Here is an 18,053-nt window from a genome sequence, read left to right on the forward strand (position 1 = left end):
TATTACACAGGATAGGATTAGATACACGGCTCAGCAGACAGTATTACAAAGGATAGGATTAGATACACTGCTGAGCAGACTGTATCACACAGGATAGGATTAGATACATGGCTCAGCAGACAGTATCACACAGGACAGGATTAGATACACGGCTCGGCAGACAGTATCACACAGGATAGGATTAGATACACAGCTCAGCAGACAGTATCACACAGGAGAGGATTAGATACACGGCTCAACAGATAGTATCACAGGATTGGTTTAGATATATGGCTCGGTAGACAGTATCACACAGGATAGGATTAGATACACGGTTCGGCAGACAGTATCACACGAGAGGATTAGATACACGGCTCAGCAGACAGTATCACAGGATTGGTTTAGATACATGGCTCGGCAGACATTATCACACAGGTGAGGATTAGATACACGGCTCAGCAGATAGTATCACACAGGATAGGATTAAATACACGGCTCAGCAGACAGTATCACACAGTAGAGGATTAGATACATAGCTCAGCAGACAGTATCACACAGGATAGGATTAGATACACAGCTCAGCAGACAGCATCACCCATGATAGGATTAGATACACGGCTCAGCAGACAGTATCACACAGGATAGGATTAGATACACGGCTCAGCAGACAGTATCACACAGGATAGGATTAGATACACGGCTCAGCAAATAGTATCACACAGGACTGGATTAGATACATGGCTCAGCAGACAGTATCAAACAGGATAGGATTAGATACACGGCTCAGCAGACTGTATCACACAGAATAGGATTAGATACATGGCTCAGCAGACTGTATCGCACAGGATAGGATTAGATACACGGCTCAGCAAATATTATCACACAGGACTTGATTAGATACACGGCTCAGCAGATAGTATCACACAGGACAGGATTAGATACACGGCTCAGCAGACAGTATCACACAGGATAGGATTAGACACACGGCTCAGTAGACAGTATCACACAGGATAGGATTAGATACACGGCTCAGCAGACAGTGTCACACAGGAGAGGATTAGATACACGGCTCAGCAGACAGTATCACACAGGATAGGATTAGATACACAGCTCAGCAGGCAGTATCACACAGGATAGGATTAGATACACGGCTCAGTAGACAGTATCACACAGGATAGGATTTGATACACGGCTCAGCAGACAGTATCACACAGGATAGGATTAGATACACAGCTCAGCAGACAGTATCACACAGGATAGGATTAGATACACGGCTCAGTAGACAGTATCACACAGGATAGGATTAGATACACGGCTCAGCAGACAGTATCACACAGGATAGGATTAGATACACGGCTCAGCAGACAGTATCACACAGGATAGGATTAGATACACAGCTCAGCAGGCAGTATCACACAGGATAGGATTAGATACAGGCTCAGCAGACAGTATCACACAGAATAGGATTAGATACATGACTCAGCAGACAGTATTACACAGGATAGGATTAGATACACGGCTCAGCAGACAGTATTACAAAGGATAGGATTAGATACACTGCTGAGCAGACAGTATCACACAGGATAGGATTAGATACACGGCTCAACAGATAGTATCACAGGATTGGTTTAGATACATGGCTCGGCAGACAGTATAACACAGGTGAGGATTAGATACACGGCTCAGCAGATAGTATCACACAGGATAGGATTAAATACACGGCTCAGCAGACAGTATCACACAGTAGAGGATTAGATACATAGCTCAGCAGACAGTATCACACAGGATAGGATTAAATACACGGCTCAGCAGATAGTATCACACAGGATAGGATTAAATACACGGCTCAGCAGACTGTATCACACAGTAGAGGATTAGATACACGGCTCAGCAGACAGTATCACACAGGATAGGATTAGATACACAGCTCAGCAGACAGCATCACCCATGATAGGATTAGATACACGGCTCAGCAGACAGTATCACACAGGATAGGATTAGATACACGGCTCAGCAGACCGTATCACACAGGAAAGGATTAGATACACAGCTCAGCAGACAATATCACACAGGATAGGATTAGATACACGGCTCAGCAGACCGTATCACACAGGATAGGATTAGATACATGGATCAGCAGACAGTATCACACAGGATAGGATTAGATACACAGCTCAGCAGACAGTATCACACAGGATAGGATTAGATACACAGCTCAGCAGACAGTATCACACAGGATAGGATTAGATACACAGCTCAGCACACAGTATCACACAGGATAGGATTAGATACATGCTCAGCAGATAGTTTCACACTGGATAGGATTAGATACCCGGCTCAGCAGACAGTATCACACAGGATAGGATTAGATACACTGCTCAGCAGACACTATCACACAGGATAGGATTAGATACATGGCTCAGCATAGAGTATTACACAGGAGAGGATTAGATACACGGCTCAGCAGACAGTATCACATAGGATAGGATTAGATACATGGCTGAGCAGACAGTATCACACAGGATAGGATTAGATACACGGCTCAGCCAATAGTATCACCCAGGATAGGATTAGTTTCACGTCTCAGCATACAGTATCACACAGGATAGGATTAGATACATGGCTCAGCAGATAGTATCACACAGGATAGGAATAGATACACGGCTCAGCAGATAGTATCACCCAGGATAGGATTAGGTACACGGCTCAGCCGATAGTATCACCCAGGATAGGATTAGATACACGGCTCAGCATCCAGCATCACACAGGATAGGATTAGATACATGGCTCAGCAGACAGTATCACACAGTAGAGGATTAGATACACGGCTCAGCACACAGTATCACAGCGGATAGGATTAGATACACGACTCAGCAGACGGTATCACACAGGATAGGATTAGATACACGGCTCAGCAGACTTTATCACACAGGATAGGATTAGATAAACGGCTCAGCAGACAGTATCACACAGGACAGGATTAGATACAAGGCTCAGCAGACAGTATCACACAGGATAGGATTAGATACACGGCTGAGCAGACAGTATCACACAGGATAGGATTAGATACACGGCTCAGCAGACAGTATCACGCAGGATAGGATTAGATACACGGCTCAGCAGACAGTATCACACAGGATAGGATTAGATACACGGCTCAGCAGACTGTATCACACAGGAGAGGATTAGATACACGGCTCAGCAGACTGTATCACACAGGATAGGATTAGATACACGGCTCAGCAGACTGTGTCACACAGGAGAGGATTAGATACCAGGCTCAGCAGACGGTATCACATAGGATAGGATTAGATACACGGCTCAGCAGACTGTATCACACAGGATAGGATTAGATAAATGGCTCAGCAGACAGTATCACACAGGACAGGATTAGATACAAGGCTCAGCAGACGGTATCACACAGGATAGGATTAGATACACGGCTCAGCAGACTGTATCACACAGGAGAGGATTAGATACACGGCTCAGCAGACTGTATCATATAGGATAGGATTAGGTACACGGCTCAGCAGACTGTATCACACAGGATAGGATTAGATACACGGCTCAGCAGACAGTATCACACAGGATAGGATTAGATACACGGCTCAGCAGACAGTATCACACAGGAGAGGATTAGATACACGGCTCAGCAGACAGTATCACATAGGATCGGATTAGATACACGGCCCAGCAGCCAGTATCACACAGGCTAGGATTAGATACACCCCCCAGCAGACAGTATCACACAGGATAGGATTAGATACACAGCTCAGCAGACAGTATCACACAGGATAGGATTAGATACACGGCTCAGCAGACTGTATCACACAGGATAGGATTAGATACACGGCTCAGCAGACAGTATCACACAGGATAGGATTAGATACACGGCTCAGCAGACAGTGTCACACAGGAGAGGATTAGATACCAGGCTCAGCAGACGGTATCACACAGGATAGGATTAGATACATGGCTCAGCAGATAGTATCCCACAGGACAGGATTAGATACACGGCTCAGCAGACAGTATCACACAGGATAGGATTAGATACACAGCTCAGCAGACGGTATCACACAGGATAGGATTAGATACACGGCTCAGCAGACAGTATCACACAGGATAGGATTAGATACACGGCTCAGCAGACAGTATCACACAGGATAGGATTAGATACACGGCTCAGCAGACAGTATCACACAGGAGAGGATTAGATACACGGCTCAGCAGACAGTATCACACAGGATAGGATTAGATACACGGCTCAGCAGACAGTGTCACACAGGAGAGGATTAGATACCAGGCTCAGCAGACGGTATCACACAGGATAGGATTAGATACACGGCTCAGCAGACTGTTTCACACAGGAGAGGATTAGATACACAGCTCAGGAGACAGTATCACACAGGATAGGATTAGATACACGGCTCAGCAGACAGTGTCACACAGGAGAGGATTAGATACCAGGCTCAGCAGACGGTATCACACAGGATAGGATTAGATACACGGCTCAGCAGACTGTTTCACACAGGAGAGGATTAGATACACAGCTCAGGAGACAGTATCACACAGGATAGGATTAGATACAAGCGCTGTATACAGGGGGCTTCCTCTTGCTCCGGGGGCTGCTCTGGTGTATTGCGGTAATATATCGATTGTTTGCTATATTCGGCCGCCGTCTGTCCGCGATCTGCAGAGAAGCGCAGGGGACGGTAATGTGTACGGGGCGCAGGAATGTGAAGCTACAAGGCGGCAGCTGATGGCAGCACGAGAATCAATTTAATATCCTGATGACAAGGCGTGATAGACGCACCATCCTCAGGCCGGGCCGCCGACCTTTCTGGGCTACAAGTGATGAGGGGTCCCCATATTTCCCCTTCCTCCTTGGGGACTTATTGACCAACAGGGAGGGACAGAGAATATCACATCAACCATACATCTGGCCTTGAAAGCTCCGCCCAGTTGGCTTAAGATGACAGCGAAATGAGATTTATGAACCTGTCTACAAAATCCCTTTCTGTTGCCCGTGGCAACCAATCACAGCACAGCTTTCATTTCATATTCTGATCTTGCAAAATGAAAGCTGCGATGTGATTGGTTGTTATGAGCGACAAAGATGTCATGTACGTACTCAGGAATTTTACAGGAGGGTGTTTGGGGCATTTTTAAATGTACCCCATATGACACTGATGCCTGCTTATTGTCCCCTTACACACATTATAATGCCACCGCAATGACTCCCCCACAGATTATGATGACCCCCCAGTAACCCCCACACAATGTTGCCCAACATATTGATGGCTCCTTATTGTCCCCTCACACAGACATACATAATGCAAGTGCCATGACACTCACACTATATGATGCCCATAGTGGACCCCAAAACACTAAGATGACCCCACACTATAACACTAAGAGCCCCAACACACTATAATGACCCCACAGAGCACCCCACACACTATAATGACCCCACATAACCCTCCACACACTATAATGACCCCACAGAGCCCCCCACACACTATAATGACCCCACAGAACCCTCCACACACTATAATGACCCCACAGAGCACCCCACACACTATAATGACCCCACATAACCCTCCACACACTATAATGACCCCACAGAGCCCCCCACACACTATAATGACCCCACAGAACCCTCCACACACTATAATGACCCCACAGAGCCCCCACACACTATAATGACCCCACAGAACCTCCCACACACTATAATGACCCCACAGAACCTCTCACATACTATAATTACCCCACAGAACCTCCCACACACTATAATGACCTCACAGAGACCCACACACTATAATGACCACACAGAACCCCCCACACACTATAATGACCCCACAGAACCCCCCACACAACCCCACACACACTATAATGACCCCATAGAACCCCCACACACTATAATGACCCCACAGAGCCCCCCACACTATAATGACCCCACAGAGCACCCCACACACTATAATGACCCCACAGAGCACCCAACACACTATAATGACCCCACAGAGCACCCAACACACTATAATGACCCCACAGAGACCAACACACTATAATGACCCCACAGAACCCCCCACACACTATAATGACTCCACAGAACCCCCACACACTATAATGACCCCACAGAACCCCCCACATACTATAATGACCCCACAGAACTCCCCACACACTATAATGACCCCTCAGAACCCCCTACACACTATAATGACCCCTCAGAACCCCCTACACACTATAATGACCCCTCAGAACCCCCTACACACTATAATGACCCCACAGAGCCCACACACACTATAATGACCCCACAGAACCCCCCACACATTATAATGACCCCACAGAACCCCCACACACTATAATGACCCCACAGAGCCCCACACACTATAATGACCCCACAGAACCCCCCACACACTATAATGACCCCACACACACTATAATGACCCCACAGAACCCCCCACACACTATAATGACCCCACAGAGCCCCCCACACACTATAATGACCCCACAGAACCCCCCACACACTATAATGACCCCACAGAACCCCCCACACACTATGACCCCACAGAACCCCCCCACACACTATAATGACCCCCCAGACACTATAATGACCCCACATAGCCCCCCCACACTATAATGACCTCACAGAGCCCTCCACACACTATAATGACCCCACAGAGCACCACACACACTATAATGACCCCACAGAACCCCCCCACACACTATAATGACCCCACAGAGCCCCCCACACACTATAATGATCCCACAGAACCCCCCTCACACTATAATGACACCACAGAACCCCACACACACTATAATGACCCCACAGAGCCCCCCACACACTATAATGACCCCACAGAGCCCCCCCAAACTACAATGACCTCACAGAGCCCCCCCCACACTATAATGACCCCACACACACTATAATGACCCCACAGAACCCCCCACACACTATAATGACCCCACAGAGCCCCCGTCATACTATGACACCCCCGATGTCCACACACAATAAGATGTACCCACTGTCCCCCTCAAATAGTATGATGCCCCTACAGTCCCACCTACAAACAGTGATGCCTCCATATTGTCAACTTACACACACACATCATGCGATCACCGTAACCCCCCACACAATGTGATATTCCCAGTCCACCCCTACACACTATGACGACCCCACAGTGCCCCCGTCACACTATGACACCCCCCACTGTGCCCACACATAGTAAGATGCAGCTAGTGTCCCCCTCAAATAGTATGATGCCCCTACAGTCCTGCCCCCCACACAGTGATGCCCCCACATAGTATTTTGCCCCTTCAGCACAGGCGAATGGTGGAGCTGGGAAACGACACTCCGGCTCTGACGCAGATATAACTGAAAGCGGACAGCTCCCCAAATGTGGGATTATTGTACTGGACCTGGGATGGTGGGTGTTATCCCGAGTGCCTCATGTACACATGGGTCTAAGCATTCCAGGCAGTAAGACTTTTTAAGCCTGGATTCACACAGCAGGGCTTTTTGCAGCATCTTTTAGGTTCTATGTTTTAGGTAGGGTTTTTACAAGCCATTTTGCAGTTATTTTTTATTCAGTATATTTTCAATTCCCTTAATGAAAACTATAGAAAAAAAAACACTACATCCAGAGCACACGAAGGGGCAAGAAAAGAGGTGCAAGTGCAAAAGAAATAGTGGCCGATTAATCATCACGTCTCTTCTTTTTTTTTTCTATTGGGAAACTCGTTAATGTTTTTTTTTGCTCCAAATTGGGCAATCAAAAAAATTATTTTTGGTCTTTAACCTGTTATGTGACCTTTTAGAGCAAAAGTTACATGTTCCTCTGAAATGTTTCAAAAAGTTGCAATTGATGAATCAGCCAAAACCTCAAACCCGGTTCCCAATGATGAATCTAAAAAAAACAGGCGGCCAGAGATAAAATAGGGTTTATAAAAGGCGCAAACAAAAAAACAGGCAAAAAAAATAGAAAAAAAAAAGCACAAATGCAATAATGAATGGGGCCCAAAGCTTCTACAGCTCCCCCTAGTGTCGGGGCAGTAGTGCTGCACTACATGGCAGTGCCAGGGTGAATCCGCCTCCAACAAAGGGATCTGTTGGTCTTCACTGGTGAGGGCGTTACAAAACAAAAAGCTTCCAAAACAAGAGGATAATGTCCCAAAATAAGATCAAGGGGGAAGCCCTGAGGTCCAATCCCCTTGAAACAGCAACAGATTAGAAAGAGAAAGGGGATATGCGAATGTGATCTCAGACAATGGTGAGAAAGGGCAGGAGCAGAGGAGGAGGAGGAGGAAGAAGAGAAGAAGGAGGAGGAGGAGGAGGAAGGGAAAGGGTTGTCCTTGGAGCTGCCACAGAGGTGTAGAATCTGCATTCTGGAGAGACACACACAACTACACACATCCTGGGGAAATCACTTTATCCATCCGCCTGGAATTCTGCTCTTACCCATCGGGATCTACTCTCCAGGATTGGGATCTACCCCTTTATTTTTTCACCTCTTATTTGCAAAATGTGGATTTTCTAACACAACCCCGGACAACAAAAGCTTCCTCATATAAAAGAAGACTCTACCTCCCCTCCTCCTCCCTTTTTTTTTTTTTGAAAAAAACAGCCACAGTCCTGCTTCCCTCCCTTCCCCCCTCCTCCTTTCCCAAGAAGTGATCCTGGAAGCTGGAGGATTGCACATGTCTGAGGCTTTTCCAAGGAGCTTGGGGGGTAAGCTGCAGAAAATTTTCAATATTGTTTTTTATGCACTTGTTGGGGGGTCTGCCAGGCTGGAGAACAAGGTAGGAGGAGGTGGGGTTAGTTATGGAGACATTGTAACACTGAGCTGATACATTGTAACTGATCTGATGGGGGCCATTCTCTGCCACTGCTGGGGGGGGGGATCTGCTGCCATTAGATCTGGTCATGAATCTAATCTGTCATATTTAGGAGCCGGTTTTGCAATCTGTGACTGTGCAGATTTAGGATCTCCACGTTGTGATCTTCTTATGTTCTGGAGATCTGCTGCACACTTCCAATCTCATTAATGTAATCTGGAGATAAGGGGCGGCTAATCCTAAAGGTTTTACCAGGAAGGGGCTCGGTTGGATTATGTCCATGTTCCTTTCCAGAAGGCCCTGTGAATCCATGGACTTTCCTAACGTCCCAGCCCGGTGGGGATGCAGCCGGTCGGGGTGGATCTGGAGAGGGAGCTGCCCACGAGTCCCTGATTATTAGGCTTGAAATTGCTTGCCTGCTAGCCACCCCAGTTTGGTTTGTTTGTCATGTGGCGAATGACCCCCTACAGTTGGGTTAATGTCACAATTTGCTGGGATTTTGGAGAGCATGTTAATCATTAACATTCCCTTATACAGACTAATACGGCGGAGATATGGATTACCTACTGATAAATTGGGGGGGGGCACAACTTCACCATCTGCTCTGCTTCTTTATGGTCTTATTGCAATTTAATATTTTGGGTGCACGGACAAAGGTTGTAGCACCAAGATCATGGTTGACATTTGCGTCCTGAATATTGAGGAACCATGATTGCATTTGGGATCATGGGTGGGCATTAACTGACAGGGCTCCTGTGTTTGCCAATTGACTACTAGTTTTTAGGGTACCATGTTACCAGGGACTAACCATCAACCTGCTATCTACTAGTGATCCGAAATCACAATAGTGGACTTGATCAACCGGTATGTCCCCATTTATGGGAACCCATGTTCAAACACTTTATTTTAGTTCCCCTTAGCCAGGTTATGGGGCACCTGAAATCCAGAAGATCAATGTTAGTGGTGTCCCCATATCAGGCTGTGGCCCACTATCGTAATTGTGGGTTTAATATTGACTATGAAACTGTTGGCTCTGGTGGTTCCAGTATGTGTCGTTGGTTGTCAGGTTGGCCTGACAATTTTGTGATCGTGGGTTCCTCTAATGCCTGTTGGTGGTCTTGAGCCCTATACCGGCTGGCAGCCACCTGCTAACCATGAGGAACCCGTGATTGAACTTGGAATCTATTGTAGCCATAAACTATAAATTGTCTCCTGAGTTTGGGACCCTGTGTGGTAGCTAAGCTTGTAACCATCAGTCCTATTGCCTATGGAGGCCCAAAACTCTCAGAAACGCTGGTGACTAGTAGAGCAAATGTACCACACTAGATCTGAATTACATGTCCCCCAATGGCCCTTGAGGCCCAACTTCTAAAAAGTGAGTTTGGTAGTGTGATTGCGCTGTTGGAAATCATCGGTATAGTGAAGGCCTCCATACCCACAAGATAAATTGGCTGAATCTACAGATTTTCTAATGTGTATTGGGGCTTCCCGACTATTCCCCGAACAGGTGATGCCGGGGAACATCAGTTTGACTTCAGTTTCCCTATCCTTTTGATTGGTTGAGGAGACTGGCAGAGGCTTCCTCATAGTGAACATGGGAATCTTCGGCTGAGCCCAGCATTTGTGTATGGAGGGGTTGGGAGAGATTGCCCGGCTGACATATCTAATGTATATGGCCAGCCTTACACCAAAGATTTAAAGGGGTTTTCCACTACTTTGACAACTCCTTTTAAATAATGTAATCCCTTGAGTAAAAAAAACCCAAAAAGCTTGTTCTCCACCAGCGCTGCTCCAGCAATTTCTGCACTGGGTATCCCAGCACTTGCTTGACAATTAGCGGTCGCTGATGAGCTGTTTGCTCACACTTTCCTGGACAAAACTCAGACGTCAAGGCGATGTGTGAGCATTGCAGCCAAGTAGAGGCCGCCAATTACATCATCTAAGAAAGTGAGACCCTGCGCTGGAATGGGACCGGTGTGGGAGGCGAGTGTACATTTTTATAGTTTATTCACGGTGGTTAAAGCATTTAAGAGGGGTTTGTCCAATTAGTGGCCAACCCTTTTACGTACTTTAGGTCATATGGTCAGTAAAGGAAAGATCTAGGATACTTCAGAGGGGGAGACCTGAGGGAGTCCCTCAAATGTACATGGCACCATTGTCACACAGAGAGGTTTTCCTTGGCCGAAGGTGCTGTCACCTCCTGGAGAACCACAAATACAATACAACATAAATTACGTTGCAAAAACATTCATCAACCTTACCTTGGTTGTTGTAGATTTCTTCACTAGCTTTTGTTTCCAATACTGATGACCTACAAATGTCTGGTCTTCAGGTAGGAGGCTCCTCGTTTGTGGTTGGAGCCAGTCAATGATTGAGTCTTCTTGGGATTTGTACATTTAGTCCTGTCTGAGAAAATCGACCATTGATGGGAAAGTGCTAGCTTATTTGGGCGCTTTGGATTTATTTATGAAAGACCAGGTGGCGACTTTGTGTATGTGACTGGAAACCACAATACCAACGAACCCTTTGATGGTATTCTTTGCTAGACTCATAATTTTGTGAGTCCTATCTTCTTGACTGGTCATTGGTAACAGTTGATTGGGATTGGTCTTGTTGGCCGTGGATGAGGACTATTATTGCTTGCACACCCATGGGTGATTTGGTATATTTTTGGACGTGTCTGAATGACCAGTAGATCTTCACCTAAATATCTATTTCAAGCCTCATGAAAAGTATTTTGAGTGAGTCTGACCATACCCATTAGATGGCTGTCAGCCGAGCCATGCTTCAGCTGACCATTCAGCTGACAGCCCCCTGAACCAACAATCCCATACACAGGACCGCTCGCTCGGCTTCAGAAGGCCTTCCGAAAGGTATTTTGAAAAGCTGTTCTTTGGTAGACACTTGACCTTTGTTGACCCATTTTTTTGCGGGACTGATCTTCCTGACTTATCTCTGGTGACAGTTGATTAGGCTTGGTCTTGTTGGCAGTGGATGATTATTTATTTTACTCACCTATATAGTGCCATTAATTCCACAGCGCTTCACAGACATCATCATCACTGTCCCCATTGGGGCTCACAATCTAGATTCCCTATCAGTAGGTCTTTGGAGTGTGGGAGGAAACCCACGCAAACACGGGGAGAACATGATGATGATTTTTTTTCTTGCAGAACCCTAGTTGATTTGCTCTAGTATATTTTTGGATGTGTATGAATGACCTGTAGAGTTAAATATCTATGGAAAGACTCTCAAAATGTATTTTGAATAAGGCTGGCCATATACATTAGATGGCTGGCCAAACGATGCTTCGACCGATAGTTCAGCTGACTGCCAACTCCCCCATACACGAGCGCTCGCTTGGCCAAGTGATTTTCTGTTCTCTATGAGAAAAACCCTGACTGACATGTTGGCCGGTGGCTTATTTCAGGGAGAGCAATGTGATCAGTCCGAAATCGGACATGCCCGATCAACATCTCTTCCCACCATCAGTCGGACAGCTCTCCCATACACATTAGACCATTGGCCAAACCCGATGATATTGGCAGGTTCTGCAGACATTAGTCTGCGTGTGGGGGGCTTAAAGGGATACATGTGACCTATCTAAACGACTAATATGGGCACACAGGTTATAGATGGCTGACCAGAGTCCTCCCTGTATGTCTCATATCAGATGTCTGGTTGTGGAGAAATCATCTTTTATCCGTTTATATAAATGGCCTCTTCCAGGCTCTGGGGAGGACGCTGCCCAGAAGATAACTCCGCCCCCTGAGCTTATTATACATGAAGGAGGAGCTACCAGTGTGATGTGTAACGGTTACCAGTGTGAGACAAGTAACTAACACAGAACAGGAGAAATGAACTTTGTCTTCATGCAAACACGTGTTTTTGCAGCTCTCTGAGCTCTGCTGTATTGTAACAATATTCCAGCCCTGTCTGCCTGTGATATTGAAGCTGAGGAGCCTGCAGATGTGTCAGGTATAATCACACACAGCTCTGCAGTGAGAGCAGAGAGCGGCCATCACACTGGTAGCTCCTCCTCCATGTATAATAAGCTCTGGAGGCGGCGTTATCTTCCGGTCAGCGTCCTCCCCAGAGCCTGGAAGAGGCCATTTATATAAAGTGATAAATGATGATATCTACACAACCAGGCCTCTGATATGAGACCTACAGTGATCGCCGTCCTCAGCAGTGCATAACCTGTGTGCCCATGGTAATAGTTACACAGGTCACATGTGGGGACAGATTCCCTTTAAGTCCAGGACTGTGCTGTGGACTTGTTGACCCACGGCCTTAGAAGTGGAGAAGCAATCTTACCAACATCAGTACTGCTCAATGTGACCGAGATGCGGACTCTCAAACGTTTTAGTTGATAGTCGCTCTACAACAAAACTTATTGGCGATTGTCACATGACCACAACACGAGGGGCTACATTTACCTTTGACTGGTGGTGGTGTGGGGGGTTCACAATGCATCAACACTGAACATTCCTGCCTTGGGATGACACAACTGATCTCCATCTGTTTAACCCGGGCCAAAGAATGCTTGGCACTGTGTGCCCGATCACCGCACCCCTCCCATCCACTTCACATCCCGGTGATGGAATGTGGAACTAAAGTGTAAAAATTCAAAAACTACAGGGAGAGTCACCATGTCCTCTGCATGCTGAATTTCCCCCATGGTGGTCATCCCCTAGGGATATGGCTAGCAAACTTGGACTTTCGGGAGACCTGAACCAAGTAAAGTCAATATTGTAAGGGAGACCCAACGGTATCCTGCTTGGGTCATTTTGAGATGGAAATTTTTTCTGTATCTAAAAAATTTTTAACAATTTTTTTCTTTTTTTTTCTTGTTTTGTCCTTATGTTGTGTATACAATTTAATTAATTCTACACCTCGGTGCTGATACTGCTGCAATCAGCAAGGCTTACCGAAACCGTTACATTTTGTATATATCGGAATCTATAAAAAAAATTATTTTACATATTTTTTTTTTTAAATAATGAAATATAAAAAAATGTAAATAATAGAAAAATTCAAGGCCGATTTAAACAGTTTGCTCTAGAATTCTGGCGTAAAACGAATGTTGAAAACTTTTGGTGCAACTCAAACTTGGTCAAAAATGATTTGGCTTTTTTTTATGCTCTTTTCGCCAACATTGAAAAAAAGGGGCTGAGCTTAGCGGGATGTGGGCGGGGCTGGGCAGGATGTGGGCGGGGTAAGCATAGCCTAATAAGTTAATGATAATTTCATCTTATCGAGTCCGTGACTGGCGTACATTTATCACGGTAAAAGAGGCGTCAGATTCATGTCAGGTGAGAGTACGAGCAATAATCTGGTTGTTTCGGTCCACCCCTCTGTTTTGTATTTTTTTACATATTGTTGATACCCTTCCGGCCTGCGAGGGGCGCAAGGTGCTTGTGGGTATTCGTGATATTAAGTCAATAGGGAAGCAGTGTGTAACATGAGTGCGCGTAGATTGTAAGCTGTTTGGGTTAGAGTATCCAGTTTCCGCTTTTCTGTAGGTGCGGATGGAATCGATACCGAATATCCTGTCATTATTGCGGAGCCTTTTGTTTTGGACTATAAACATCCTTTTACAGGTATTTTAGCTTGTGGCATAGCTTGTGACATGGGAAAGGGGTTCATAAATTAGGATTGCCTTAATTTGAATTAACTTTTTTTCTATTTTGAATTAAAGGATGTCAAAATAACCATCTTCTTTAAAATTCTATTCTTACCAGTACCTGACACTGGGAAAGCTGGGTTGCGACCTACACAGCTGCCTTTACGACAGATTATTGTCATCCAGCTTTCCCAGTATCGGCAAGAAATAATATACAGCTGAACTGAATACATATAGCTTGCTATACATAATTTACTGCCGCTTGTCTTTTTAAGAAGGATCAACAGGGTCCATTATAGTCCCAAAGAAGGGCAGTGGATGAGGATAGTCAAGCTTTTAATGATGTTTACCCAGCTGAGTTTGGGATGACATATGGGACTGTAAGGTACATCAAGGTCTTGTCTTTTGCCAGCTCCATGCTTATATCTATGCCAAGAATTTTGGAGACAGTCATTTTAGTTGAGGTTCTGAATATTTTTGCAAGATTTTCCTATTTTGTTGTGCAGCTAGCTAAGATGACATTTTTGCTATGGATCATTAAAGGATTATTCCCATTTTCCTAGATGGATAGTGCTTGGAAAAACAATAACTTTTGCCATTTACTGCTTTTTAAAATTTGTAGCCGTTCTTGAGATATTGACATTTTTTTTTCTTTTTTTTATAGCTTGTTGCCTAGGAGACCGACCACCGCTGCTGTCTAGCTCATAAGCACTGCGCTGAAGCTGGCCGGGATTAGGAGCTAACAGGGCGTTCCAGCGCTCCTGGCCGACTTCAAAACTGTGCTTCCAGGCTCAATAGACAAAAGAACACTGCGAATGTTCTGCTGTGTAGCAGCGGTGGTCGGTCTCTAAGACAACTAGCTGCAAACAAAAGTGTTAATATCTCAAGAACGGCTGGAAATTTTGATAAGCAGTAAATTGCAAAATTGCTTGTATTTACTACCACTATCCAACAATACTCACTTGTGAAAATGGGAATACCCCTTTAAAGAAGAATGTTGTTGCTGTAGACAGTACAGGGTTGACACTTGTTCCTGGAGCCGGGTCTCTATCATATTGGAAGACAGCAATGCTGTAATGGGATGGAATGTTCAGGGGCCGATGGAATGTTCAGGGGCCGATGGAATGTTCAGGGGCCGATGGAATGTTCAGGGGCTGGCATAGAAGTGTAAAGGAACGCCCCTGAGCAAGATCTTAAAGGGGACTTGCACTTATTGGATTATCACGCTTAATTTTTGCTGAGACCATGGAATAGACTTGACATTTCAGTAGTTTGAAGACTGGCAAAAGACTGTTTTTATGTTCTCCTCTGCCCTCACCAGGGACCATGAAACAGACTGTATCTCTCCGCGGACAGCTGGTTAATTAATAAGGGATATCTGCCCTGGAGGTAGTTATGTTCCTTCCTTCATTCTTAAGGAGTGATCCACAGACAAAAGCCGGCGTTAATCATTGACCCTGGTTCCTTATATGAGCGGTGTGTTGTCTCACCAGCGTCTATGATGCACTCATGGCTCTTAGTACAGATGTGCTCTCCTTCCATACGCAGATGCAGGATCCTTGTGGGATCATAAATGTGACTAACATCCTGCTGAGCATCTGCGCGGTAGAGTCCTATTGTGTGCACTGTACGGTGAACTGGCGGAGAACTACAACTGTCAGCATGCAGAGTTTTTTTTTTTTTTGGAATATTAATATTTTGCTTTAAATGTGCATTCCCCTTTAAAAAAAAAAAAAAAAAAGGTCTGGCATTACCCTCCTTAGACCCGTCCTCTTTATTTACCGCTGGTTTTCACATGTAAGCTGGTATAAATATTAGAGATCGCCTACGCTAGGAATACCGTGAGTCACTGCGTGCGCTTCCCTTCTCGCCTTACTGATGCCAGACTTAAGGCGTTTCAGGGTAATTAGCATTTTTCTCTATATTTATATCTCAAGAGTCTTAATTAGGGAATAAAAACAGGAAAAAGCAAATCACCCCCCCCCTAATTTGTACGCTGTCTGAAGAAAGCGAGCATTGCTGTGCGCTCGTCCCAGCCCCTCTCCCGCCATGCCATACAATGATGGTGCAGTGTTAATGGGAAACGCATTAGCGCTGGTCTGACACGTTATCTGCTTATTGACGAGGTGCGACTCCTGCTAAAATATTTATAGCCCCGTAGATGTGACGTGAGTAATGTCTGCGCCTGGAAGAGTTTATCCCACTCACGCTATAATATAAGGAGGGGGACGAGGATGACCCCGGTCACCAGATTGCCCTCAGGCCTTCATTACTCCGCTTCCTCTTTAGCAGGTTGTATTGTGTTATGTTCTCGGTATGGTTGTATTATGTTTTCACTATATGATGGTATTATTTGGGCACTGTATGGTGGAAGAGTATGGCATGTCTTACCTATGTACCCAGTTACCGGCCTTGGTTTTCGAATTTTTTTTCCAATTGTCAGATTCAGTGGACCCCTGATGTGTCGGCTCATGGACCCCTGATGTGTCGGCTCATGGACCCCTGATGTGTTGATTCAGACAAGTGCCACCCTGAGCCGCATCGTGTCCACAAATGGCATCATTACTTCATAAGGGGCACTCCGGGTGATATTCATTAAGGGGAACTAAAGGACCATTATTACTCCTTTAAAAGGGCACTTTTAGCATTATTTCTTTACTACTTTACAAGAGGGCACTCAGGCTATTGGTACTTTGGAAGAGGGCACTCGGGCCTTATCACTCTGGAGGCGGCACTCGAGCTGTTGTCTCTCTGGAAGGGGGCACTCAGGTCGTTGGTAATTTGTGTAGCTATCTGCCGGTGTTCCTGCACGCTGTCCCCTTCTGCCTCCGTGCAGGGACGCCGGCTTGCCCCTGCCTCCTCCCTTCTCCATACACGACGCACTGTGTCTCAGCGGCGTTTCTAAGGGCAGCGCGCACACATGGTAAATGTTCCCAGCAACAGCTCGGATGCACTTGGTCAAATGCATGTTCACCTGCAAGGTGTCTCCCAGCCTATTGCTGAGAGACATCTTGTATAAAAGGCACCTTCCCCCCAATAGGGAGGTGCCTGCCTGAGCAACCCCTATAGTTCAGTTAGGTGAGGCCCATTATACTGTATGGAGGACCATGTGGGGCCCATTATACTGTATGGAGGACCATGTGGGGCCCATTATACTGTATGGAGGACCATGTGGGGCCCATTATACTGTATGGAGGACCATGTGGGGCCCATTATACTGTATGGAGGACCATGTGGGGCCCATTATACTGTATGGAGGACCATGTGGGGCCCATTATACTGTATGGAGGACCATGTGGGGCCCATTATACTGTATGGAGGACCATGTGGGGCCCATTATACTGTATGGAGGACCATGTGGGGGGCCCATTATACATTTGAGTTTGACATCCCTACTGTGACCAATTCGGCAGAATCCATGTCCTGAAACCGCATTTGCGTTACCGGTCTGCCACCTTGGGTGCCTAGTACCCAGGCCAGAACTCAGAACCTGAAACCGTGTCGGCACCTGCTTCCTATCCCGAGACCAGTGTTTCAGAACCTGTCACAGTGGCCGTCCTGTCTTATTGAGTATCTTAAGAAACGTCTCTGCCCTTTGGGGTCAGCAGCTACA

General features: G+C 46.0%; 1 protein-coding gene across 1 annotated transcript in view; it reads left to right on the forward strand.

Moving 5' to 3' along the window:
* Positions 1–8,318: 8,318 nt before the first annotated feature.
* VANGL2 (VANGL planar cell polarity protein 2) overlaps positions 8,319–18,053 on the forward strand; it is a 103,452-nt gene continuing 93,717 nt past the window's right edge. The window contains exon 1 of the mRNA XM_073639430.1: positions 8,319–8,707. The gene's annotated coding sequence lies outside the window, so the exon portion shown is untranslated. The remainder of the gene's footprint in view (positions 8,708–18,053) is intronic.

The sequence above is a fragment of the Phyllobates terribilis genome, unplaced genomic scaffold (assembly GCF_046119375.1).
Source record: "Phyllobates terribilis strain yellow unplaced genomic scaffold, ASM4611937v1 Scaffold_7__3_contigs__length_470593459, whole genome shotgun sequence".
Lineage (NCBI taxonomy): Eukaryota > Metazoa > Chordata > Amphibia > Anura > Dendrobatidae > Phyllobates > Phyllobates terribilis.